This window comes from Anser anser (assembly GCF_964211835.1).
Source record: "Anser anser genome assembly, chromosome: 2".
NCBI lineage: Eukaryota > Metazoa > Chordata > Aves > Anseriformes > Anatidae > Anser > Anser anser.
Window position 1 is genome coordinate 122,844,600 of NC_139721.1, and position 27,629 is coordinate 122,872,228.

General features: G+C 38.2%; 1 long non-coding RNA gene across 3 annotated transcripts in view; it reads left to right on the forward strand.

The window, feature by feature from the left end:
- LOC310894663 overlaps positions 1-24,283 on the forward strand; it is a 138,613-nt gene extending 114,330 nt beyond the window's left edge. The window contains exons 5-9 of one of the 3 annotated variants that reach the window (XR_014580071.1): positions 9,621-9,736; positions 9,876-9,936; positions 11,415-11,523; positions 22,547-22,604; positions 23,537-24,283. This is a non-coding gene — a long non-coding RNA (uncharacterized lncRNA). Of the gene's footprint in view, positions 1-1,450; positions 1,470-9,620; positions 9,737-9,875; positions 9,937-11,414; positions 11,902-22,546; positions 22,605-23,536 lie in introns of those variants that run through there. The other 2 variants (XR_014580072.1, XR_014580073.1) reach the window with 2 other exon arrangements.
- Positions 24,284-27,629: the final 3,346 nt, after the last annotated feature.

The window sequence follows — 27,629 nt, forward strand, 5'->3', positions numbered from 1 at the left end:
CCTTTTCTTGATCGTTGATGCTACATAGTTGTAGTGAGGTCCTGATTGGCCTTCCAGCAGCCATCACAACTTGCCTTTCTTCCTCTCAAACGAGAGGAGGGAAGCACTGCGGCTTCTGCGTGCAAACCATAACGGAAATGCTCACATCTATCACATCAAGATCAGGTTTATATAACAAACATGCTGTGCTGTGGACTAAACCTTTTAAATCAACCTTGAGTTGATGAAAAATGATTTTGATGCCTGTGGTGCCTGGGACTTCCTTGGATGCAATTCAAGATGCTGGGTTTCACCTACAGATCCATAAATGGCCCTGGAACTTTTTCAGTTGACAAGATGATTTGTTTTTTCTTCCCCCTCAGTATGAGGAAGTGGAAGGCTATAAACAGGATCGACTTCTGTTTAAGAGTGAGAGATGCTGTTAGCCCTTCTTTTGTGGGTAATACATTTCTTTTGAGGGTTGGGATGAGGTCATGTAGAGAAGGGGAAGAAGATATACCCTTTTGTGATGAATTATTGCAGTTTATTTCCTGGCTTTGCTGTGTGATCTTGACTTTGTTTTGTAGCTTAAATGTACAGATTTGCTCTAGAGAGCAGATCTGTGCCAGTCTCTGCCCCTTCCATACCTCTTCTGCTGCAGCTCCATGTAGCGATTTGAAATAAAATTACATACCTAGAAACTGACAGCCCACAAACTAAAGAAAATCCTTTCCATTTTTCTCTTTACATTGAACTGGGATGTAGAGCTTGGGAGGGTCTTAAATTATTTAGTGGGATTTTATAGTTACAGCAGAGAAATAATATCGATGGTCTTTTTCATGTTATGAGGCTGATATTTCTAATACTTCAGAGGACTATGGAGGGGATGGGGGAAATCCTTACAGAAACTTCAGCAGCACTGGTGGATTTAGTTGGTTATTAACTAGCTGGAGGAAAAGGCCAAATGCCCAAAACACTGAGTTTTTTTCTATGAAGGCCAGTGACAGTACAGCTGTAAATGAATTACCAGCTGCTGATTAATTGTTGTATGTGAAGATTAGTCTGTCTTCCAAGCATGTTGTGTTGCCATGTGGTGCATGGGGGGCATGTTGCACTGTAGGCGGATGCTCCCCTCTCCCTCTGAGCCATTTCACCAGTGGTCATTTTCCTGTGTTCAGTCACCCGTGCAACCTTTCATGTCGGAGAATAACACAGTGAATTTATTAGTGATTCTAGTAAAATCACTTGGCAGAAGTTGATTAGTCGTTAAAACAGTTGTCTTCTTGAGCATCATGTGATTGTTAAATGGCTTTGGTAGTAATATGTCAGCTGGAGATAGGGCAGAAATAGGCCACCTACTTTTGTGGAGGCTATGCAAGCTGTCATTGAATGATGAACACAGTGAATATGGACTTAAGAGAAAGAACAAACTACTGATATCTCCAAAATATCTTTCTCTCCATTTTCGCAGAAAAACAAAATGCAAGTGGAGAGAACACAGAGAAATGCAAGGGTAAGTAATAAGATCTGAAAGTTAAAAGGTTGAGTAAATTCAAATATGGTACACTTATCTGCAGGCCCGTGATGCATTTTTAGTATAGAACATAAAGAAATGAACTACATTCATTCTGGAGGTGATATTTCTTTCCTGCAACTTGTTTCTACGTGCCTCTTCCTCCCAGCCCCCCACCCCACAACAGTTCTCCTGTGTGTGACTTAAATGCTTTTCTGAACACCGTAGTTGCAATTAATGCCCTAGAACTTAAGGGACCCTTCTGCTAAGGGGAGGGTGCAAACTTGTCCTGCTGCAGGTTTTTAAGCCTCTGCTGCCAGTCTGTTGAGCACTTCAGTCTCTGCTACTGAGCAGTTCTGGCCAAGAGGATATTTCTTTTTACAAAGCAGATAGGAGCGATGAAGTCTCTGCTCTACTGTGTTCAGCTCTACTTATCTTGCTGGTTTTAAGTATGTGTTCAAGAAGCTGACTCTTCCAATATGTTTTTTTTTTTCTGCTGCCTTTGCAGAGTGTGTGATTGGCAGCCACTCACACAGCATTACAGCCTGGAGACTCCAGCACAGCTGTGGCAACCCTGAGTTTATACTTGCAGAAAATTAAGGATTTATAGCAGTTAGAAAATTACGAAAGATATATATTCTATATTTTTTTTCTTTCTACAAAACATTTACTTCTCTTCACCTGTTGTCTGTTTTTTTAGCTACTTTGCTCTCAAAATCAGTTTCCTTGGACTCATTGGGCATTGTAAAATAATGGAAAGATTTGTATATAATCTGATTTTTTTTCCCGTAGAAATGATGATGTGAAAACTGTGACCTTCACATAGACCTAGCTTGTTGCCTGCACATCTCTTCCTGAAGTGCCTGCCATTGCTCTGGCCTTGTAACAGAGTGCCAGATAGTTGCAGGGATATACTCTTTGTAACTGTATGGTTTTGCAGCACACATCTAATCCATATTTAACAGGAATTTAATGTGTCCTGTGGAGGCTGACAGGACTTATCTCATATATTGTCATTACCTTGAGATGGCTTCTTCTCCTCCCTCAAGGTTACTTAATAGGACTTTATTTGCTTCTGAGTCTGCTATGAAAATGTTAGCTCTTCCTTGTAGGTGCCAGAACCACTGTTCAGTGAAGCAGACCCTGCTAGTGGCTGTGGAGGTCTCCGAAAGTACTTCAGTCACATTGTCCCAGACCAAGATGTTAGACAGGGAACAATTTAAACCTAGGCAGGAATTTGAGACAAATCAGCAGGTCTACATTTACCAAAACAGAGAGGGATAGCAGAAGACAGGAGGGGAAGGAAGGGACTCCCCTTTGGGCAGCTGATTTTTCTCTTCCCTATCACAAGTTTCTGCCTGTTTCTTCATGCATTACTTTTGTAATGAGCAAACATTGCTCCTAATGAAGGCTTGTGTGAGAATTCAAATACATGTTCATATGAACTTTGCAAAATATATTATAGAACTAAGTGCTCCTATGGATTCTCGACTTTTAAGAAAGATTTTGGGCAGGACATCAAAACCAATGAACAATCACTTTTAATGCAGTCTAGCAGCAGATGGTCTGTAACAGTGTATGGACTCACTATCCTTTTTGAAGTCCAAAATGATACTAACCAGCAGAAATGAGGATAATGAGGTGAGCAATTTGTTTTATGACAAGCAGCCAAGGAAATTTGTTTTTTATTCGGTCTGTCATGTGAGGCTAAGGTTAAAGCATTTAAGAATATAAAAATTTAGGTTTTAGTGGTGTTCAAAATGTCACTGTTTTGTACTGCAAGAATAAACAGAGAGAATTTAGGCTGAAGTTGGTAGGCAAGGATCATGGGAACAGTTGCGGTGAAAACACTGAGGTCAGAAGAATTGGTTTGGGTTTATATGCTGGCATGTTAATGGTTGTTTTTCCATAGTCTTCTGTGACTGGCATAATGAAGCTTTCTGGTGCTTCTCTCAATACATATTTAATATCTACTTATAAGAAAAGTTGGAATCTAATCTAAGAATGACTCCATTTCCCATTACAAAACCATACATATATAACTTAAGCTGCAGGAGAAATGTATTTATATGAGTTATTGAGTTTTCATACTTTTTTTTAAATTGCATAATGCATCATGAAAACTGGAAGAAATAAGCCAAAGGAATGTTATGCCGACTTCTATATATGGTGATCCTGGAACATAATGGCTGTCAGAAAATGACTCTGGAAGAATGTCAGCATTGTATGACAAAGCTGCTGCCCCCACTCACGTCATTGTTTTTGCCTTCTCCAATGCACTGTGAAGTCACTGTGCTAAGACCCAATAAGAAAACACGTACAGCACAGCCCTGCATCCTTTATAATGCTGTATGCAGCTGCAGCCTCCCACATTTTCCACCCTGCTTTTGTGAAACTTGCCTCAAGAAACTTACCTCAAAATTCAATCCTTGGGCCCATCAGCCAGTGCTTGTTCAGAATTATTATTGTTTTAAGAAATCTCTGTGCAGCTTTTCCTGTCTGTCCCTGCTGAAGCTGCTGTTTTGTTCTGGTTTCCCTCGTGAAAACAGGTGATATGGGAGCAGCTGGGAGCAGGGGATGGGTCATCTCACACCTTGGGAAGCAATGGTCCTTATGCTGCCTGTTGTCCCAGGGAAATTGTGTGCTCCACCATGCTCCGAGTGAAATTCCCACCCTGAGGATGTACAGGGCACCTGCAGTACAGAGCAAATCATCAGAAACAGAGGTTACATTTTCCTCTTGAATTAAAAACCAAAAACCACAACTTCCGTGTATTTTTGAGGAACAATAAGTAGGTTCCAGTTTTGTATGTACATTTACATACCACAGCTCGTGACCGTTTGACACAACTTTCACATTGTTTGGCATGTGATACTCTGTGATAAAAAAATGCCCCTGAATTTGGCTGGATCTTCCTGCAATGGCCAGTTGTTTAGTATCTTACCACATGAAGTAAAAAATAACATGCACAAAACTTAATTTTACCTATATATTTAATTCAAATATGAAGGGTTTTATATGACTGTACTACTGTTGTGATTGTATCTTTGTTAAAAATCTGGAAGCCTTGTTTTTTTGCAGGGTCTGTGGGAAGGCACCAGCTGACAAGTTACTGATTGAGCTGGGAGTGGAAATACCCCAAATTGACTAAGAACCCATGGAGACAGGGGCAGCTCGGGAAGCATGGCTTTTTCCCCCACTGCTGGTTTTTTTTACTGATACTGTGCCAAGTGTTTTTTGTAAACCTCTGGAAGAACTGGAAAGTGATACAGCTTATCTTTCCAGTGCCTGATTCTTGCACCAGAGCCAATGTTATTACTGGTCACACTCCTGTGTGTCCTGGGGGCTGCTGCTGCCAGCCTTTATCCCTTCCACAGCCATGACAAGCACTTCTCCTGCAGTCCTTTCATCTGAGAACCACAAACACATTAAAAGTTGCACAAAGTTTTCCTGAAGTTCAAATGAGTTCATTTGGAAAAAACAACAAAACTCATGCTTGCTAAAGTTGTCTTTACCACTCTTATATCAGAAGAGTTTCAATAAATTACCCTCTCCACCCTGCCCCATCTTCTGGTGTGTCCTAGAAAATAATTCTTGATTATACCATTAGAAGGAAGATGTGGAAGAAGGACAATAAAACTTTAAAACATAGTTGTTGGCAGTACTGTGCAGCTGCGTTCTCCATTAGTTGAGGCAGCAGTGTGATGGGCTGTTAAATCAGGCCTCTTTCACAACCCGATTTCTTGTGATCTCTGCTGCGCCGGCATCTTCTCACCTGAATGATCGCAGCTAGCTTCTAGATCTTCAGGGAGATGTTAATAATGCACATAATATCATTGTCATTTAAGTTGCTCTGTCTCTTTCTGCTTCTTTTACCTTTTTTTCTTTTTGAGCCTTCTGCTGCCACAAAAAAATGGGAATGAAATGCTCAAAACCCTTGACAATGAACCTGAGAGAATGCTTTGCTATCCTTAGAGCAGGATGGTAAATAAACCATTTTCTGTCACATTTTTCTATGCATCCTACAAATGTCCAAGGGTACATCCACTTTATAATCAGTGTTTACATTGGTAACAGAAGTTGAATCCTTCTTGTGTGTAAAGGTATTTTATACCAGCAAGTGGTCTTTTCTGCTTTTGTTCTAACTTCTGGTCTTACATTGTACAAGTGGCTGTGATGGGGGCAAAAGTTACAGGAATAGTGTCCTCTGAAGTAAAGATAGAGGAAAGCTTTATAGTACACTGATACGTGGCTAGATTCAAACAACTGAAAATATAGTCCTTTGGGGTTTGCTTTTGTATTTTATAATTAGAGAAATTTGCTTCTTTGAAGCAAAGAATGCTACCTTGCCCAGGGGGCAAGGTGATCTTACAAAATGAAAGCCTTACTAGATTTCAAAGGCATGTATGAAGATCATAGATCATCTAGTACTGTGATCGCATGATGTCTACCTAAGTAAATGTCACAATAGGCAGATAATAGGTTTAATAAACTATTTAAAAATACGTTCTTTCATGATAAGTGCATTAGACTAGACCTTTTGGGTGAAGTTAAAATGTTTTCTTTCTCCACAGCATTTTGTCTGTGTAGTGCCAAGTCTAGAAAAGATAAGACATGAAACAACGAGTTATCATGCATGGTCTTGTCATGACTTAGTCATGCAAGATCTCATCTTATGTGTGCTTTCCAAGACTTGTTTGTATTTTTGCCAGCATGTATTCTCCCAGAGCCATTTTAAAGAATATTTTTTAACATTATATAAAGATATTTATTTAAATCATTATACTTAAGATTTTAAAATCCAGTAAGTGACATCTCTGTTCACATATAAAGAATGCTGAGCAAAGTAGCCCAATTATTCTACCAGACAAGCACTGTGAGGTTTCTTTCTGAGGAGCTGGGTGAATCTGTGCAGCTCTCAGCCCAGAGCAATAAGCTACTGCTGTCTCCAGGAGTTGAACTGGCGTGCTACATTTGATCTTGCGTAGACTTGCTCTGCCTGATGCAACTCACTAGCATGTAAAGTAATTACGTTTTTGTGCTATTAGAGCTGAGAAGGGGTTAACTTGTAATCCCATGTGTGTTTTCAGTATCAGTTGAATAATGAGACTGGAGGGAGAGTAATGAGAGAGAAAGAAAGAGAATTTTATCCCAGATATTTTACATATCTGAGGCATAAGCTCTCCAAATTGGAAGATGCATATGAGATGGAAGTCTCTCAATGATAATTAGGACTTCTTCCCCAAATTAAGAATGTTTCTAGCCTTAGTGGTGTGTGTGTGTCAGCTAATGCCTAATTTTACAATATTCTTGCATACAGTGTTTTCTGGGTAGATTCTGTAGAAATCATATTCTTTATTTCCTGGAAGCACGACATTCCTTAGAGTACCGTTTTTATGCACTTAAAATTCTGAGATTTTATTTACAATAGATGATTAGAAAAAAAGAAAGAGAATGTTAGTGTGAAGACACTTCCTGGAGACTCAAATGTGATTAAGAAACAAATAAATATGTTGATACCTAAAGAATTCCCCGTGAAGTTGCTGTGTAATATGAGCTCAATTACTGAATAAATACCAGTACATCTCTCTTGAAATGAAATAGTGAGGTTTTTGAATATGATTGATAAAAAGCCACTATATAGTCTATCTTCTAGACCAGAGGAAACCAGCCTTTAGATTGTGGTTTGTCACTTGTGCATGCAAATAATTGTGCATGCTCAGTTATGGTGTAATCAGCTGCAATTACAATGCTGGGGTTTGAGGCTGAACTTCTGTCAGATTGACCAGGTTATTTTATGATGGTGCAAGCCTATTTCAGCTTCAAAGTGCTGCTCTTATATTTTTTTTTCCATGTAAGCTTTGTGCTCCTGGGAATAGTTTATATGAAACTATAGATATAAGCAAGTCCCTTGTGACTTGTGTTCTAACATTGTGATGGGATTAGATTAAGTTTGCACAATCCTGATTCTCATTAGGAGCCCTGTCAGAAAGCTGGATTCATGTTGTGCCATTTTCCATCCTCATTACCGTTTTTGTCACAAGAATGAAATTTTTCATCTGTCACACAGGCTGGAAAAGACAGCAGCCTGCAACTGTATTGCGATAACCTTTCTAGTGCTTTGCAGTTTGACAGTCTGTGCCTTTCTGCTTTGTTCTCTTTAATGGTTTCTCAGGCCATGTGAGGGAGGGAAGGGATGGTTATCTGTCTCAAGGTGTTACACATGATTAATACTGTTGTCTGTATTCAGAGGACTGCAACTTTCCAAATTGAGCTCGTTGCAGAAAGAATAGCAGATATTAGAAATGCTGCTAGTGTGAACCGGGTCCTTTCTCCTTGGGCCTGGTGCCCAAGAATCTGAGATGGGGTTAAAAATATTAAAATAACTAATTCATACCTGTTTCCACAAATCTGATTGCTTTGGCCTCCTATTATTAAATGTCCCAAGTGGTGGACTTCTCCTGTAAAACAGATACGACTGTCAAAGTTTTACAATACTTAGCCTAAAATTTTCTATTCTTAATTTCATCTCATTATCATAGTTTATGCCCTAAAAAACTACCCTGTTTTATTAAATTTCTATCCTTTATGTTTGTCACTTGACCAAAGAGAGAGTGCTCTCATTTTAATTATTCCTCACAGTCTGTAATGAAAGTTTCAACAAAGGGTTTTTAAATAGATATCCTCCACTTTTATATCCCATTTGTAATATCTCTTGACCTACTCTATTTAAAAGAGAAAATAATTCATGGTTCTGTATCTATATTCTCCCTGTGGTGATATCCTGATTAAACTACCTGTATGATGAGGGTAGGTAATAGTACTGCTTTTGCAGGGGCTCACTAGCTGAAAGATGCTAGGATGCTGTGTATTGAAGTTAATAAATTATTGGCTGTGTAAGATAGCTGCTAAAGCACAGATGCCTGAAGGCCTCAGTTGTAACCATAAGTGATAACAAAAGTGGTAACATAAGAGCAGTGCTCTTGTAGGGAAAGGGTAGGAACCACAATGTGTACCTCTTTTGGAGAAAGCATTTTGGGGAGAGCTTTCTCAAAATGCACCCTTGTAAAGAACAATATTGGACTGTTTCTTGCCTTTTTTTTTTCCACCCTCTAGTAATGTAATATTTTAACTGGCTGATTCCCTTTCTAAACTGCTTATTCTATCCACAGTCCCCTGTATGAATGTGTCACATCATACAAGGCATTAAGTAAAGGTCACCAGGTTTCATAAGTTCTGTAGTTTGTCAAGTCTGTTTGTGTAATTTTTTGTGAACACAATGGGTTCTTGCAAATAAATACAATTTTCTTGCATTTAAATGTAGCAGCTGTACCTGCTTATTTAAATAACTGTTTAACAGCAATTTTATAGCAAATGTGAAAATATGGAAAAATATCATACTAAATCCTTTCCTGAAAGGGCCTTTACAGAAACAAAGGGGTTATTAAACTTGTCTCTCTGTGCTTCTAAATGTCTTCATGTAAAGGTGCATTTCTTTAACATCTGGAACACAAAGTTCAACTGAATCCCTGGAGATTCCATCTCAGATGTAATCTATTTCACCATGACCTTACATCAGCGAGCCCTTGAACTTTGCCTGCTGGCAAGGAAGATCCCATTCCATCTCTCTCTTATTCTTTCACGGAGCTGTTAGTTTCCCCCAGTAGTGATTTTCTTTCTTTCTTTCTTTCTTTTTTTTTTTTTTTAATGGAAGGCTAGTTTCTCTTCTTAGCTACCCCAAAGCCTTGCAGCATCATATAATGTCTTTGTCCTTCCTCCTGCCACAGAGGAAAAATTAGCCAATTCAAATTTTTTTGATAGTGAATTATATCCTCCATAATATCCTATTTACTCTAACATAATACAAACAAAAAGAACATCAGTTAATAGTAAAATTTCACCCCAGCATTAAACCCATTTAACACCACCTACACATAAAACAAGAAAATCAGACTCAGCTACTCCTGTAATATGTATTATTTACTCTTTAAAGTGTCCTATTTAAAGCAACATGTTGATATAAAGTAATGTGCTTAAAACAAGTAATTATTCTGATCCATTTCATTATAGAAATGGCTTCTAAAAGCCTTCTTCTTATGGTCTTGTTTCCCATCTAATTTCCCTTTAGGAAGGGACATATCTATATGGAAGAGGAACAAAATCACCATAATAAAGAGGTAAAATCAAGGTAACACAGGAGAAATTAAGTGGTAAAGAAAGAGGCAGCCTTACCTTTGTAGGAAGGTAAGCTGTTCCACTTTATTTCTTTAGATTGTATAGGGTAGATGCATGTCACTAGGATGTTGATTCATTAGAGGAAAAATGTTGAAACAACCTGTAATTCAGGCTGCTGGCCTACTGTTTTTGGCACTTGTTTCTACAGATTCTTAAGACTGTTTCTGTCCTTTACTCTATGGCAGATTTCATGATGGAGAAATCCTAAGGTAAGGAGAGAACTCTTCTTTACAGCTTCAGATTGTTTTGTGGGGAGTGGATGGTGTTGGGGTTGGGAGAATGACTAGTGTGTGACTGAACACACACTGACACCCTCTTCTACTAGTCGGGTGTGTTCTTGCTGCCAGCTCCTATTCAAAGAATTGGAACGAGATGGGATTTTTCTGCTTTTAAATCCATACATGAAAGCCTTTGACTTGCTTTGGGAATACTTAGGAGCACAGTTGTATATTCAAATATATTCCTGGTAAGTGGACATGGGACTTAATTGAAAATTAGTCTGGGAAAAGGGTAAAGTATGCGTCTACCCTGATCAAAGTGTTGTTTTTTTTTTTTGTTTGTTTGTTTTTACAGCTATTGTACTTGGGCATCTCAGAAATAACGCTACTGCAGTTAAAACTGTAAAATAAAGAGATGTATTGCTGAACTCTTGTGTTATGCAGTGTTAAAAAAGAGCTGATTTTGCTTACTTCCCTGATGAATCATTATTTAATTGTCATGATTCATAAATTCTGCATCTATATTAAACCATTGCTAAGTGCCCACATTACTGATTTTGGCTTGATTGAAACAGTAGCTACTGCATTAAAATCCTTGGGTTTTGCCTGCTGAACTTCTTATTCCCCAAATCCAAATGCCATCATCTAATTCAAACTTCATGGAAAATGCTAGAGTGGAGTTGGTTTCTCCAATGTTCCTTCAGATTATGCAAAATTATCTTGTATGCTTGCATGCTTTTTCACGGGTATAATGAACTCATGATTATTTAGGGAATACATAATTCTCTTTGACTTGCTAGATGATATAAACTAGTAATATATGTTCTAGTCCATAAAATACACTTAAACTGTGCAAGGCTTATGACAGTAATGATAAAAGACTGTACTGGAACATGCACTGTCACCATTTGTGACAGTTGTTTTGGACAGTACTGTCTAAAGCTCTTCAGTGATTGATGGGTTGGTGGCTTCTGTCTTGGTTAATTATTTGTCATCAGATTTCTCAGTCAGAAAAACAGGGTGTATCTGTCTAAGCACTTTCATATTTCTGAAAAATAAGGAGTTTTATAACATCCTTTTTTATTTTTTTTTCCTACTGAAGGGCAGAGTTTGAAACTGCCTGTGACTTAAATTCACAAGGACTTGTGAAAGAAAGAAATACTTCTGTAATTCCCATCCATTTAACACAAAGGGTTCATGCTGGTTCCAGTTTAGGAGAATGACTGCTTTTAGGAGCAGGCTGTAGTTTTTCTTTTTGGTTCCCATCCATGTTCCACGAGACATGAGCAATTTGTTTCCCGCCTTTGAAAATCTTTTAGAAGAACAGAATTGGAAAATGTTTAGTTCTTTGATTTTTGTCCTTTCAAAATGAAAACATGATCCTGTGTTGCCAGTGTGTAGAGGACAAAAGCAGTGGTGTGGAGGGAGTGAATTGTTTTTAACCATATCAACTGTTTTACAAACGGTAGGCCTAACCATTCAAAGGCAGGCTGGCATGAGCTGCTGAAAGGGCTGATGAGCAGAGACGGAAGGATATGAGGAGGAGGGGATATCTGAAGAATCAGGCTGGAAGGAAAGGTGAGTTAAAAGTGAAATTAGGCATTTGGAGAAACAGCCTTGTCCCACTGCTATTGCCAAAGTCCCACGGTCTCTGTAGCACCAATTTTTTCACTCTGAACATTTGAGGTATTCATGCGTGTGTCCTGTAGATGTTACTTGTGATAAATTATACTAACACATGTCAGATCAGTCCCACTGAGGTAAGCACTGATTGCAATTGCAGAAATGAATCCTCAAATATTTTATAGACCCAGAAGTATTTATTCCATACATATGTATCTTTTTCTTCTTGTCTCACTGTTTTGTGATAGCTGTTACCCTGAAACAATTGTCTGATAGAGCTGAGCATTCACATTGATTCTCTTTATATTGTTAAGTGTTACATCTAAAAATGTCATTTGATGGACTCCCAAGATGTTTCTTTGTCATAACTTCTTTTGAAACAGCTACTGAGGATACTGTGGAGTAACTTCCAAACACACCTGGTATATAAACAATGACACGGAGGTTTGCAAGCTGTTATACTGAGTATATACATATATATGTATATATATAATTAAATCTTAATATTGCAGCAATCAGTGCAAGAAGATAATCCATTTATCCATCGTTTGCTTAACTTAAGAGCTCTAATACTCCACTGAAAGTGTTTTCTTCTGTCTGCATTTCTGCTGCGTAACTGCTGGGTGGAAGAAAAGTAAAATTTGCATAGAAATGTCAATTTTTAGGGCCCTTAACTGACTAATTCAGCAGACAACCTGTGTCATTTAAAACCAGGCCAAATCTTGTAATAATCCTAAATCTTTTGGTGGAAAGATGATCTTTGGTTGTTGTGACATGATGATAGTTTTGATACTGATAAAAAGCAATTGGTAAAATTCATCACATGGGAAAAAAAAAATCCATAGTGTAATACTTCTGATCCTCAGGGTATATGAGGCAAGAGGTAATAATCATGGGTAGGAAATAGGCCTAGTCCTCAGATCCTCAGAGATGATGTTTCTTTTGAATAGCTAAAAAAAAAAAAAGATAAAGAAAAGTGGTAGTTTGAGGTATTTTTTTTAATTATTTTTATTTTTTCTGCTGCCTTGTCAACAGAGCATTCCAGTCTGGAATTAGATAAGTACTGATGGTTGATTACAAGTGCTTTTTAAGGTAGAACTCATCTTTTAGAAGCTGTTTTAGGAACCATAGTGTTTCCAGGATCATGCTATGTATTATACATGATGTGACACCACAGATCAGTTTTATTTATGTAATTGCTGGTAAAAACAAGAAGTTGATGTATTTTTTTTTCATTTTTGTGAGAAAATGCCAAAAGCCTTTAGTTTGAAGAGTATCAAAGAGGCTCTGGTAATGGTGGCCAAAACAAGATAGTCTTCTCTTTCTGTATTTTAGCGTTTTATTTTAAAGATGTTACAAATCTTGGATCAATAAACATAAGTCACCACCAATTCCAGTTCTTCCTCAGAGAGGAGAAAGTGGCATCAGAAATACTAAATATTGTTTAAATTCAGGTTTAAATAAAGCTTTCAATTATGCAAGAGAATAAAGTGGCTTTTATAAATCTAGAACTATGAAATTAAGTGCTCTAGTAACTTTCTTGGAACATGCCACTCCTGCATTTGTACAACACATGCTAGAAATTAACTGGAATTAAGAAAATGCAGTGCTATCATCATCTGAGGCGGGGAAGGATTCCTTGTCATAAATGGGTTGGTCACATGGCATTGGCTAAGTGCAGGATTCTCCCTGCTGCTCTATGTGCTTACTGTCAATATTCATCCACATTGCAATTTCCATTTCAATTCCAGACCTCAAAATTACTGTGCTCTTTTATAATACACTCCTGGCACTAAATCATACTACCTACTGATGCTTAGTGACCTGAATGAAATTGTTTCGATGTAATTGACTGGCATGCTTTGTGTATAGAAATAAGTCTGCTCAGCAAAGGCTAAATTATGTTTTTAAGTCATGGGGAAAAAAAAATAAGGCTTGTCTATTTTAGATCTTGAAAAGCTGTGTGGACCCATCATTTTCATCCACAACAAGAAGTAAAATATATTGGGGAAAAATAATCTAACCTTAAAAGCTGTTGCTCCAGAATTGCTCTCTAGTGGTTTTCCCCACTTTAGTCTTATAAACATTATCCTCTTGTGATACACTTTTCTGATCAACACTGTGCTGCTCCCAAATAAGAATGCAGCCTCACTTCCCTTATGGAAGTAGGTTAGGCATGGTTGCCAAAAGGAAGTGCAGAATACAGCAATAGAAACATGCTAGGTGGATTTGAGTTGTGTGGTGAGTGTATTAAAAACATGTGTTGCATAACTGATGTACTGCTTAGAGGTGCAATCAAAGTACAGTATTTAAAGCTTGCCTGGAAAACTTTTTCTACTAAACTCTCTCTTGACAGTGTGTCTTCCTATTCTGCACCTGTCTTCAGTGCCAACGAATTCTGTTACAGGCACAAAATGTTTTGTCTTTGTATGAAGAAAAACAATTAACGTCCTCACAGCCTTGGGAAGATGTGCATATTGATCCAATCAGAGAGAGAGACAACAGAGTAAAGAGAGCTGGTGAAGTTTTGTCATGATTTTTATGAACTTACTTGGGAACTAGCTTATTGGGAACTAACTTGAGAACATGTTTTTTTTTTTTTTTTTAAGTGTTTCTCTCTGATAGAGCACTTCTAGTGTTCTTTTTCTCTCACACTTCATCAGAGCTGATCCTCTGCTGTCATCACATCACTGGCTTGGAAGGATAAGGATGGAGGAAAGTGATTATATGAGAATAGGAAGGCATCCTAGCCGCAATTTCTACTTTCATTGAGAGATTTCTTTTTGTAAGATAGCTTCTAATTCTGGTTATTGTAGAAAGAAATATCCTATCGCATGAGTGTCTTTTTCCCTGTCTGGCTTACTGGATGGGTAGCAGTGGTCTCGTTTGTGTTATTCAGAGATAGAGAAGCATCTGGGTGATAGCCACATGTGTCTGGTAGTTCCCTTGTAGAGCTTTTCAGGCTAACTTGTTTTACCCTCTGGAAGGGATCCAACATCTGCCTAAAGTGTACACTTTTGATAATTAAGTTAGCTCCTGCAGAAAGTCACGAAGCTTTTGCTGAGGAATACAGTAATCACATCACTTAGGTCTTTCTGGCTACCAGTGGCTGCAAGAAGGCTGTGAGTCAGCCGCTACTTGCTGTGTCACCTCAGATTTTCATCACGACTGAGAAGCAGCTATAAACCTCTCTGGGACCTGGCTGCCCCTGTTTGGGCTCATTGCCATGTGGCTAAATGTTAGTTCCCCTGACCCTGCTTCCTTTTTCTTTGTAGCAGGCCACTTCACTTCAGCAGGAGAACTGATATAGTTTGTACAGCTTGATGTAGCTTCTGGACAAAATTCTTTCTTCTGAAGCAACTCCTTTTCCTGATGGTAGAAGTGCCAATCAAGAAGTCTGAATAACTTTGGCACAAAGTCACAAGTCTCGTGATTTTTTATTATCTTCACTCCCTTTTGCTATCTTTGAGTTGTTTTCATTTTGCTTTAATGTTTTGGTTGGGGTTTGTGGGGGATTTGGACAGAGATTTCAAATCTGTATCCCATGACTGTAGGTTCAGACTTTTCCTGGAAAGCGTAGCCTCAAAGGAACTCACCTGTTTGTTTGGTTTTAACCTCCACTAGGTTTGGGAGCTGTCTTCAGGAGAATGCTTTTTTCTTCTTTTTTTTTTCTTTTTTCTTTTTTTTAAGGAAAAAAAGTGAAAAATGAACCTCAGATGCATTCTGTGTATATATTTAAGAAATTCAAATGTTTTAAAGAAATATAAGGCTTGTAAGTATATGTGCAGCTGAGCATTTCTCCTGGCAAAGGTATAGTAAGCATCTGATTAAAGTGAATACTCATGGATATCCTGTGTGTGTATGCCAAAACAAGCATCTGGCAAAAAAGGCAAGCCTTTCTCCTGAGTGTGTAAGGCAAAGGCCTGACTCTCTCATGGACGTGTTGTTTTTCCTTCGAGCCTTGGTTAAAGGAAGTGATATAACTCCTGTATTTTACTCTCTGAAGGACTCCAAGGGGAGAAATCAGGCAGGCACTTAAAGGCCTTGAGGAGGCTTTTGAGCTTGTGGTTTGTAACTTTTTTTTTCACTAAATAAGTGAAGCTGCTGGAGGAAGCCATGCATTTTGAGACAAATGTTAGCAGCGTGCTGTGGAGGGCAGGTCTGCAGCCTTGTAGGTGACGTGGGCCATGTGGGCTGTGTTAATGCAGTGGAGAGGGATGGAGACAGCCCCATGCTCTGCATGGTAAACCTTCCCTCACACCTTTGTACCCTGCTCCTTTCTACCACCCTTGGTAGAGTATCTTGGGGGGCTATGAGCATAAAATTCTTTGCATGCATTTCACTGGGATTCTTAAACAGTGATTTTCTTGAAGAGGATGTTCACATATGTGCTCTACACTAGAGCACGAAGTACTGCCTGCTGCAGAGAAAATGGCGTCTGCTTTCATTTGTTGATGCATAGAAGTATTGACTAAAATGTTGACATACAGTATTTAAAAGCAAACTGATTGTCTTAATGCATTCTGAGAGATATCCTAGGTTAGATAATAATTAAAACCACAATTTAAGTCAATCTGTTCACCAAGTGTCTTTTTCAATCCCCAGTGCCATCCTTCTTCTAAAGAGTACTTGCACAGTTTTAGCAGTACTTGACTGTTGTTTGCACTGCTTAGGTGCTCAGGAAGTAACCTTAAACAGGTGTAAACTGCATGCAGAAACAATTATATTGCTCCCTTAATTTTTGGTGGTATGGAATTGGTGATATGGAACACCTTTGAGTGATTGGAATATGAATTATATGTACATTCCTTAACATGTAAGAAAAAGATCTCTTATGTGCAAAAATTCCAAAACTCAGGTAAAGATTACTCTGGCAAGATAAGTTGGGCTATTATTAGTTAAAATGGGGCTAACTTGCTCAGAATCACTTTTTCCTTTTTTAACCCCTGCCTCCCTTCAGCACAGAAGGTGTGCCTGGGGCTTCTACTAACTAAAACTTTGAAGACAATGAAATTGCAAGAATGCTGGGTCAGTAAGCTTCTCTTTAAATATCTCATTATACTTTATGGCTAAAGTTAAAGGGGCTAGTTTGGTCTGTAGGATTGTGGTTGTCTGTGCAGCCTATAATTGTCTATGTAGTCTCATCTGTCTCCTCTTAAATGTAACTAGAAAGTATGAATTTGTACCGCAGGTTTATGTTTGGCCCCTGGACTGTCTGTTTCATGACATTTTTCAGGTGATGCTTTCTTGGCTATTTGGTGCAGATAAAGATGGCTTACATTCTTCAGGTGCAACATTTTTATTCATATTTTCATAGCGTTTCTGCTGCTGTGTTAGTAATGGACACTTTTTTTACTTCCCCTTTCCTAGAGACTATATATAAAAGAAAAAAGGATATGTTTTCCTTGTCCCATCTTGCCTTGCTAGCTCTCACATAAATTGTTTTGTGTTGTGACTTTTCTAGTATTTCTAAATGCTTGTTTCTTAACCCTGTACTTCTTGCATTCCCTGCTTCATCTGATTGACTACTACTGCTTTTATATGATCAAAGGTAAAAATGTCTCCCTTGCATCCTATATCCTTGAGTGGATGATGTTTGTCTCCACAATTGCCTAATTCTGCAAAGTGCAAGCATCACACATCAGTGAAGAATTCGCATGTCCTAGGGAAAGCAGGACATGATCCTTCTTTACCACAGAAAGGTTTCTAGAAAAGCTTAGATTGACAATGTGGTAGCTATTACTCAGTTGAAACCTTCGATCCTAGGGATGTGCAGTTTCAGTGGCCTCTTATATAAAGATATTAACAGTTAGTTTTCACCAGAATAATTATTTATATTATTTTTTTTTTCTTTTAGGTTCCTTCCCCTCTTTATGCCTTTCCCTCAAAGGCAAATGGATATTCTACTATGATAGGTCCTTTGCTCTTTCTTTGCATTGCTTTGTCACTGTCACACAGTCACTGATGAACTAATGTTGCAAACTAAAGTGTGGTCACTTAGATCATGAAAAAGTTGATCTTGCCACAGTTGGACACCTACCAGTAAGTAGTTCAAAGCTATTTTTTTCTAGCTTGTGGCTATCTTAAGGTCTTTCCTATGCAAGAAATCAAGTCATAAATATAGCGGATATTTCTGTATGTTATTCATTGCATCCAACTTGTGGCTTGGCTTTGTTGTCCAGTTGCCTTCCTACAGACATCCATTGAAAGTAGGGAGACATGCCAGTTTTACAGTTTTCTTCTACCGGAAACCAGTTACTGTTTTCTCCTTTTGTACCATTTAGTTGTCTAGCACAAATGCTGAGTCATGGATACCCACTTCTGTACTCAGTTTCTCATCACAAACCTATACAAAAGGGAAATACTTACTTTCACCCACAAGTTGTTCTGTTAGTCTTGGTTAATCAACTTTTTTGTGGAAGTGCATTGGTACTGGCAAGAACTGCACTGTAGCCTTTTTTTGACCCATTTTAATTCACCTCTAACTTTGATGCTAGTGAGAAAAATATAGACTGACTGTTGTCCCAAGGAAAAATCATATGTTTTGGAATGGCACTTTACACGTACAGGGTGTAACAGAACAGTGGAGAACCTAAAAATACATGCTTGGGACAAACATTAAAGAGAAATGAATAATTGTTTGGACTGATCTTGAGGAAAGAATTTTTATGACAAAGAACTATATTAAACAAAGTCCCTTTATCCCCCCTTGTAAGTAGTTATGTATGGTGTCAAGCTCCTTTTTATATTTAAGACGGTGTTATTCCTTTCAAATGGAAGTGACTGAGGACAGAAAAAAGACTGATTAAAGGAAAAATTATTTTCAAAATGTTAGACAATGAGGATCACTTAAAGGCAATAATGAATTAAAATACTTTTCCATGTCCTAAAATTCTGCAGCTGAATCTGTACCTGCATTCAGTGGAAAAAAAATCATAAATTGAAATGCTGTGTGGAAAGAGCCATGTAAAAATATGATTTATAGGAAATAAGCTTCAAAGTTACTTCTCAACTTCTTTTCTTCCCCAAAAGCTGGGATCAAAAACTAGGTCAACAAGCCCATTTAAATAGCTTATTCCACAGTGTGGTTTAAATTAGTGCTAGTGACAAGTATATGAAGTGCTGTGCATTTTGTGTTTTTTTTTTTCTTTTTTCTTTTATAGCATATTGGTTAAATTTAGAATTGTTCAAAGTGGCAGTTATACACAAGCCCCCAAGCAAATCCTCAGATCTTTCAGTCAGTGGACTTAGTTGTTGTTTTTTAAACATATAGCATGTTGGCATAGTATTTGCAAACCAGGCATTTTGTCTGAACATACAATTAGAGTAATGAGCACTAATGTTGGTGCACTGGTAGAGCCCCCTTGAATTAAGGAGTTACAATTTCAGCTCAAAGGGTGATGCGTTTATATGCTCTGAGCACGTGACTCTGACTCCCAGCTTTGTCTAGGAATCCCTCCAGAATGGTGATTTTAATCTAGAGACAAGTTGAAACCTTTAAGTATCACTGAACAGAACTGCCCTTGTAACGTTATTTAGTAAAGATAGGTCAGGCAATTTTGATCAGACAAATGGCCTGAGATGAAAGAATGATTGTAGGCAAGCAAATGGCTTTTGCAGAAGCTCTGTTCTTGCTTCAAAAGCCATATTTTGGCTTACGATCTCCCTCTCTGCCTCTTGAGAATTGCCAGAAACAATTCTGGCCCTCACATTCAGAGGCACCTAATGCCAAGGTAAAGGGAGAGGTTTCCAGCCCAGCTAGAAACCTTTTGTTACTGTGCAGCAGGGTTCTCATCTGTGCTCTGACTGTGAAGATACCAGCAGAGCCAAGTGAATAATGAGGAAATCTACTCACTAATGTTTTGACAATTGCTAAATAGAGTTTTGCTTAGATCATGTTTGCACCTATTTTATCTACTGTAGAGCTTTTTGTGAAAATCTGTGGGAGTGAAGTGTTTGCTCAAAAGAATACTTGCAGGGAACTATTTCTGGACTGTATTCATGATTAATTTAATCAAAAAGCAGTTTTTCTCACTGAAAAGAAGTAGCTGATTAATGATTACGTCATAAGTGAGGAAACAGAAACAGAGAATAAATCAGTGTGTTAAATTGGAGCTCATTCCTTTTCAGAGCTCTACATAATTCAGCTGCAGCAGCATGTCTTTGGTAGCTTTTTTTGTATCCTGTTCTCCCAGTAATGATATCCTTGTCACAGTCTCCCTCCTGCCCTGCTCTTGTATGCCATTCTGTTTTATATAGGTTCTCATTCTGCTTTCGTTGTGAAGTATATGAGTAACTTGCAAGTGCAAGGTACGTGAGGTGACTAGCATCTATCATACTTGGCTTGTTCCTTTCCTACATGAGGAATTAGATACTTGGTCAGAGTGATTTGTTTTGATATGATTGTTTTGTTTATGGAAAACAAGATAAAGGAAGGGTGAGGTGCATTTGGAGTGAGAATTGATACCATTTGGGATAGTCATTGATTCCTCTGGGAATTTGTTTGAGGCTCTATGGCAAAGCCCCATATCTCAAGCCTGTTAGCTTTGTGTTATGTTTCTGTACTTGCATATTCCAGCAAAACTTCTGTCACATTTCCAGCCTTGCTTTGCTCTTGTTTCTTCCATAATTGTCTACTAATTGGAATAGACATTTGAAAATCCTGAGAAACTGAGGCATAAAAAGAGCTGCCAACAGTGAAGTGCTTTTCCTCCCTTGCTGCTTGTTTTTTTTTCCCTTAATGTTGCTGTTGGAGAGGCTACTCATTTGTTCTATGAAAGGTGAGACACTGGGAAAACGAAGTGAACAACGAAGGAAGTGACTCCCTATTTTCTAAGCCATCTATTGAGTCTGGTAAATTCCATACCAAGTGCTGCCAGTCAGGGCTTACAGTACCCTAAGAAACTACAGTAAACTTTGCTTGGAAATGACTGTGTTGCTTGAGTTATACCTAAGCTTTAGCAAATAGTCTGTATATGGAAAGGCACTTAAACCCATATTTATGAGATTGAAGCATGTGTTTAAAGTAAGCAAACAATCGAGCAGGAATATCAAGAATAATTTTGTGTCTTGAACCTGTGTTGCAAGTCTATATTAATAGAATTCTTCACATAAAAGGGAGCATTGTGTGAATATCAAGATGAGTTAGGTACAATACGACAGGGCTATATAATACCACAACCAGTTACAAATATAAGAAGTCATTTGAACATATATTTTGTGCAATGAATTGATCTGACGATGTTTCACAAATTTCTGTAAGAAACTTAAGGTACTGCTTCTCTGAAGAATATTCATAAGGTATGATGCTATCTTGAAAGGTTATTTAAATTCAAGAAACCCTTTAAGAAGTAATTAAGTTTTAAGACTGTTTTAAGAGCTTGAGAGATTTAAGAGATGAAGGAATAAGCCTTTATTTGAAACAGTATCAATTCATATTAAATCTGAAGGATATTTCAGGGCTATCTCCTGTTTAGTATTGAAAGAAGAACTCTAAAGAAGCTCTGAGAATTTACTGCCACAAGAATATTGACAAATTACTCTGTCTCAGAACTAACAGACTACTTATTCATGGGCTGAAGATGAATTTCCTGTTTGCTTGTGCAAGAAAGCAGCAAGCAGACAGGTAAGAAAGCCTAAAAAAAAAATAAATTCCACAATATGGCATGAAGACTGGCAACAACCCCCTACCATTCCAGCACTGTGGTGACCTTGCCATGACTGCATGACCAAGACTGAAATTATGATGTTCCACCAGGAAAGTGTATTAAAATTAAGATCGTGTTTTAATTTGAAATTGAAAAATGATTCTAAATTAAATCTGTGGCAAAATGCTCGGTATAAGGTAAATGAGCTTAAAGCGCTGCTCTATGTAGATCTAACTGATTTTGGACAATTACTTAACTGGAATTTAATAGGCATATTAATGAATTTCTCTCCCCAAAAATCAGAAACTCTTGTGTATCAGATGCCATATGACTCAACTACAACCACAGATACTTGCTTTTTATAATATACTAGATTTTCCGTAGTAAACAGCTTAGATGTCTGCCTTCCATGCATTAGTGGGATTTCCTTGCTTATCTCTAAAGTTTTGTTTACCTGTCACTTACCCTAAAATATGTTTTGTTTTCATTTTGAATGCTTAAGTATTTTGACATTAAGGTTAACCTCACTGTCAGATGTCCCAACGATGACTAAATGTTTTCTCAGGAAGAAAGAAAGGTGTAAATGCTGAAGATGTTCCCTATTTGTCTTTTTTTTTTTTTCTCTTTCTTAGCAATACCACAAAAATCATAGTTAGTTAATATTAAACTCATCACTTTGCTTCATTTTGATTGTGAAATTTCCTGAGTTATACAGCTGACTTCGTAACAGTCCCATCCATCATCTTTCTTTGAGAGAGAGAATCATTAAGTTTTCCCCTGCTGTGTCTTGTTTCTCTAGGCCCTCTCTGGTAATCTTCTGGATAAATTTCTTGATGCTGAACCGTATGAAACACCATCTTCTGCTCCTCACATCTCATATAGGAAACTGAATAAATATCCTAAGACTAATTATTAGGAAAACATTTCTCTGTGAATAAGCCGAATGAGCAAGGCTAGCATAACTGAAGTTGGATCACTGGCTTATCTGCAGTGATGTTACCCTGAATGATCCATGTAATTTTGAAGTATTTAAATTTCTAAATTGATCTCTTATTGTTCACTCTACCTCTGTTACATCACAGCTTGCTTTTTGCCTCTCTCAACGATCTCATGGTAAAAGGAAATAAATATGCTCATGCTTTAATAAGCAGTTAAGCTTTTTGTTATACCCTTAGTCTTTCCACAGCAGTGAGGACAACTGGCCTATCCCAGCAACAATTTCTTGCTACTTCTAATATAATGAGATGACTCTAGGTAATACAAAATTTTCTATTTTATTTTTCTATTTTATTTTGCATGCTCTTGATATGATGCCTATCTTAACCATACAGCCCTGGAAAGAATCCAAATCATATGGAGCTTGACTCTGGAGAAAGTGTTAACAACAGGGTAAGTTGCTAACTGCTTTGCTTTTTCCTGTTCTGTTTTGATAGTGAATCAAAATGGCACTCTGTGGTTCCTGGCCAGAAAAAATCACAAACAGCTAAGGCTTTCACTCATGAAGCAATTTCAGTTAGCTTTGCATAGATGTAGTTACTTTAAGACACATCCACGTAATATTTACCTTTTTGTGTTTTATAATGCTTGAAGCTTAGTACAAGTAAAACTAATAGATTTTAATTTCATTTTTTCTATTTAACACAGAATTAACACAGGCTGGGGGTGCCCAAGGAGCTGGGAGGGGACACAGCCAGGACAGCTGACCCAGACTGGTAGAAAGGGATGTCCCACACCATGTGGTGTCATGCTCAGCAATAAACTGGGGGGGGAGTTGGCTGGGGGTGCTGTTGTTGCTTGGGGCTGGCTGAGCGTCGGTTGGCTAGTGGTGAGAAATTGCATTGTGTGCCACTTGTTCTTGTTTTATTTTTTTCTTTGCGTTTTTTCTTTTCTTATTAAACTGTGAAAACTCATTGGTTGAGATAAGGACACTTACTTTTATTGATGCTCTCCCCCATCCTACTGTGGGGGTGGAGGGAAGTGAGTGAACAGCTGTGTGGTGCTTAGCTGCCTACTGGGTTAAGCCACAATGATAGCAAGGCATATGAATGAATTCCCTGGTGATTTTTCCTGAGAATCTAGGCATGATTCAATGAATCTCTCATCAGTTTGGGTGTCGATTCCCAAACAGTGATTCCATACTCTGTTTTTAAACTCCGGTTGTTTCACCTTGCACTGGCTAACATCACTTCTCATGAGCAGTCAGGGTGATCTACCAGCCACGTTTGGAGGCATTTTTCTTGTTTACTCCTAGCTGTAAGAACCAGGCACACAGCAACTCTGGCTCCACTCTAAAATCATGATTTTTTTTTCTGCTCCTGCAGCTAAGGCTGTGCTCCCAGAGAAGATGTGGACCTGCGTTTAATTGGACTCCTCTCAAATAGCCCTGCTGTCCTCAGTTGGGGGTCTGTCCATGCAGATGGACAGGCTTATACTGAAATACCTGCAAGACTGGCTTAAAGATTGACCTGAACCACTAACAGTATTTTGGAGTCAACAAAATCCTAAATTATCAGTTCCCTTAACGCATTTTGTTTTCCCTTTATTTATTTATTTAAAATTAAAATTGCTCTTTTTATTAGAAAAGTCATTGCCACGGGGAAAAAATATTGCTACAAGCTAACGTGATCATAAATTCTGGGAGACACAGCATCTGAAAAAACCTATAAATTGAAAAGATTACAACATTTCAGACTTCTTGTCAGGCACTCTTTTTTTCTTTTTTTTCTTCCTACATTATTACTGTCCCTACAGGAATGACGGATGACGGAGAATGATGTTCCCATTAACTTAAATTGTTACCCATAAACCCTCCAGAGATTTTTAATTAATATGAAAGTTTACTAGGTATTGGGCTCATTGTGAGAGCCTGCTCGTGGCTCTGTATTTTTGCCAGTGCAGTCTAGAAGTCCATAAATCTTCGTGGCTTTGGGATTCCCAATATGTCCCATTATGATGAAAAAGTGGCGTCTGATGCAGCAAGTGTAAATACTGTATAGAAGTTCAATAAAGTGTTTCATTCTTCACTGGTGAATTACAGCTCTATGGAACATAAATAAAGCAGAGCAAGGAGAACTAAAATATGAGGAATAGGTGTATATCACCCATGTTATCTGGAATGAAATTGTTTCTACTGCAATGACAAATTATTCGTCTTCCATTTGCATTTGTGTCTTGTGTTGCACCCTTTCAAAGACAGCTGTTTGGTATTATGCATTCAATCAAACAGTTAAATGATAGATTTGGTTATTCCCACAACTTTTCATGGGATAAATAAGACAGGTTGAGTCTGAGACCAAGGGCTGCAGTGCATGGTTTGTCAGTCTGTTTGTAAAGTCAGTTTGTAAAGTCTGTGAGAAGAAACAGTTATCTTTTAAGAAATCAGCTTTATATAGTTGAAAGACATGGTGCTTTTGGACACACTCTTCCTTGGCTGACCAGGGTAAGACACTTACAATTCATCTGTGTTTTATTTGGGGTATGTGTAGGGAGTTACTCATTAAATTAATTTTGACCACTTTGTATTCAGTACGGTGCTCTTCCCCCTTGCTGGTTCACAATAAAAATACCCCTTTGAATGTAAAGAATAGAGAAATGAGACTTCACCCCAGGAAGGAATCTGGCTGCCTGATAAGCTAGAGATGTGGATGGTTCGGTATTCAATTCTCTATTACAAATAGTAATAGTAATAAAAATGTTTGCACTAGAGGCAAGAAAGTTGAAGTACTTCTATCCAATCATGTGGGCTTGGTCTTTGGTGCCATTTAACTCTTTTTTTGCTTTCACACGGGACTGATTTAGTTAGCTGATCAACCAGTGTGATTCTCGTAGTTATTTCTGAAGGTCCTGTGATATCCCAAGTATGCTCAGCTGTCTGGAGGGACAGCTGGATGCGCGGGGCTGTCTGTGACCTGAGGAAAATGCATCTGTTGTAAGAAGCAAGTTACCTCAACATTTCTGCTTGGTAAAATCACTCTGTCTCCATGATGGCGGCCACAGTGATGAGGGTGTTTCAAACCCAAACATCAGTGCTGCTCTGCAGGGCTCTGTTGAGGCCACGGGGGATGAAGCTAGTGGGAGAGGGAGATATATAGCAGATGTATGTGGCTGTCATCAGGCTGCAATTATGAACGCTCTCTTCCTCATTCCATATTGGTTCTGGCACTGTGTGTAGTACAGCAGCTGCAAAAGACTTTGGCTTTCTTTATTTCTTTCTTGTGTGCAACCTTCCTTTCAACCATATGGAAGGAAACTATATTAGAAACTACAGAATCAGGCCTGGGGATTTGGATCTTTCAATAAATACCTCCACCACCTGCCCCAACAAACCAAAACAAACACTATAAGTGCCCTGGCCAAGACCTGCCTTGTTCAGCATCTGCCCATGATGGGCTTTGCTGTTGTATTGATATATGAATTTTCCTAATTCAATCACTAGGGTAATCACTTAGCAAAAGATATGATGACAGAAGTGAAAAGGACTTCATAGATCATCAAATTCAAGCTGCTGTGCTAAGCATATTGTCACATTACCTTATTGATAAATGTGCCAGATCTGTCAAAATTGGTTAGGATGTTTGGTCCTCTTACCTGTATGAGCAGTGTATTCTAGAAATGTGTTTGTCTTATGTAGGGTCCAGTCTGCACTTATTTATAACATGGTTATATCTGTTGGCTCTTCAGTTTGTTCTGCACTTCAAGTTCAACAGCTCTTTTCTCCCTCTGATATTTGTACCTTGGTGTATTTATACACAGAAGTCCGAAGATTTCTCTACCACTTTTATTTTTATTTATTTTTTTAAATGGATTTGGGGCCTCTCATGTAAGATTCCTCTGATTCCTTCATTCCTCTGATCATTTTAGTCCTCTTGTGTCCTGCAGTAGTCTTATTTCATCATGAAAACAAGTAATTGGAATTCATAAGCTTAATTCTAGATGAGGTCTTACTGAGGTAATGTACAGTGCTCTGACTTCTTATACCATTTGTGATGTGTCATACCATTGTATATGTCTTTATGTCTGTACTTACGGTTTGTGATCATTGTAGTCTGCATAATCAGACATTTCCAGCTAGTGAACTCTGAGTCTTTAGTTGAAATTCTTGTTATGTGCCAAAACTTTGTCTATAGGATAAGATCTAAGATTCTCTCTCCTTTCCCAGTTTAAGGGGAAGCAAGCCTTGATGGAGGGCTTAGATGGGAGCCTTAGATGGGAGGAGATACAGTGTGCTTTGGACATGGTCCTGACCCTCAAAGCTCAAGAACGTAGGTTGCAGTGTCTGGAAGGCATATGCTTTTTATATTGTGAATTATTTGTTGGTTTCATTGCATTTATTTTGCTTAGTATTTTCAATATCTCCCTGTTGTGTCATCAGAGCAATTTATTACTTTCACAACAGCAAGTGTCTCAATACCATTTAGATGGATCCTCCAGTCTTCATGGGTAAGTGAGAAGTATGGCTAAAATTTGGCTATTTTTGGCTATTTTTTTATATGGCTAAAATTTGGGTGCTTCTGGGCTCAGATGGAGGTAGAAAATATAGTATGTTCTGGTGGCGTTTTTGGCATCCCCCTATGGGATCTATTTACAGCTGGAATGGAGATATAGAATTGAAGTGAGTTCTATTGTAAAGCAAGGTGACTTCTTCCTAGGACACTATACATAGTATTTCATCCATAACTGTAGCAAGAGCTGCTCTGCATACCCAGTGCATTACTGGTCTTGTTTAACAGCAGGAATATAACTGTACCAACTGCATCTTCACTAAATTTACAGGTTAAATCAAGAGACGCTGCGTTTGGCTTACACACAAGATTGAGGTCAAGGCATGAGTGCTCTGTTTCTCATCCTTGCCACAGACCTGCTAGGATAAGTGTGGGTCAGACTCTGCCCTTTCCTTTCTTTGTCTATAAAACTTTTACACACATCATCAGTTTAAGTCAGTGACACCTTACAATTTGAGTTCAGCCATGACCTTTACCTCCAGAGTTTCAAAGCAAGTGGCATGTTAAGGTGTTTTGGCGATGTTGCAAAAAATGTGGTAATGATTATGTGAAGTCAGTGAAAGAAAAAAAATTTTAAAAAAGTAACATATTCTGTATGTTCCTTCAAATTCAGCAGATGAGTCACTTACAGTGGATTTTCTAAGGACTTTCTGAAGTAAGTCATGTCTTGTGGCAGATACATTGGCCATACCTGTACTGAAAGGCCATAACCAGTTATCTGGGTTTTAGGAGCAGAAGGGCTAGAAGCACGTCCATATTTCATGTTTGTTGAGTTTCTCATTTTCTTTCTTATTTCTTCCAAGAGTTTTGTCAGCTTCCCTGTAGGACCAAGAGCTCTCATGGGCTGCTTTCTCCTCATTGCTCACTGCCAGGAGGGTAACGAGGCCTAACTTAGAAATGCTGTGTGAGTGGC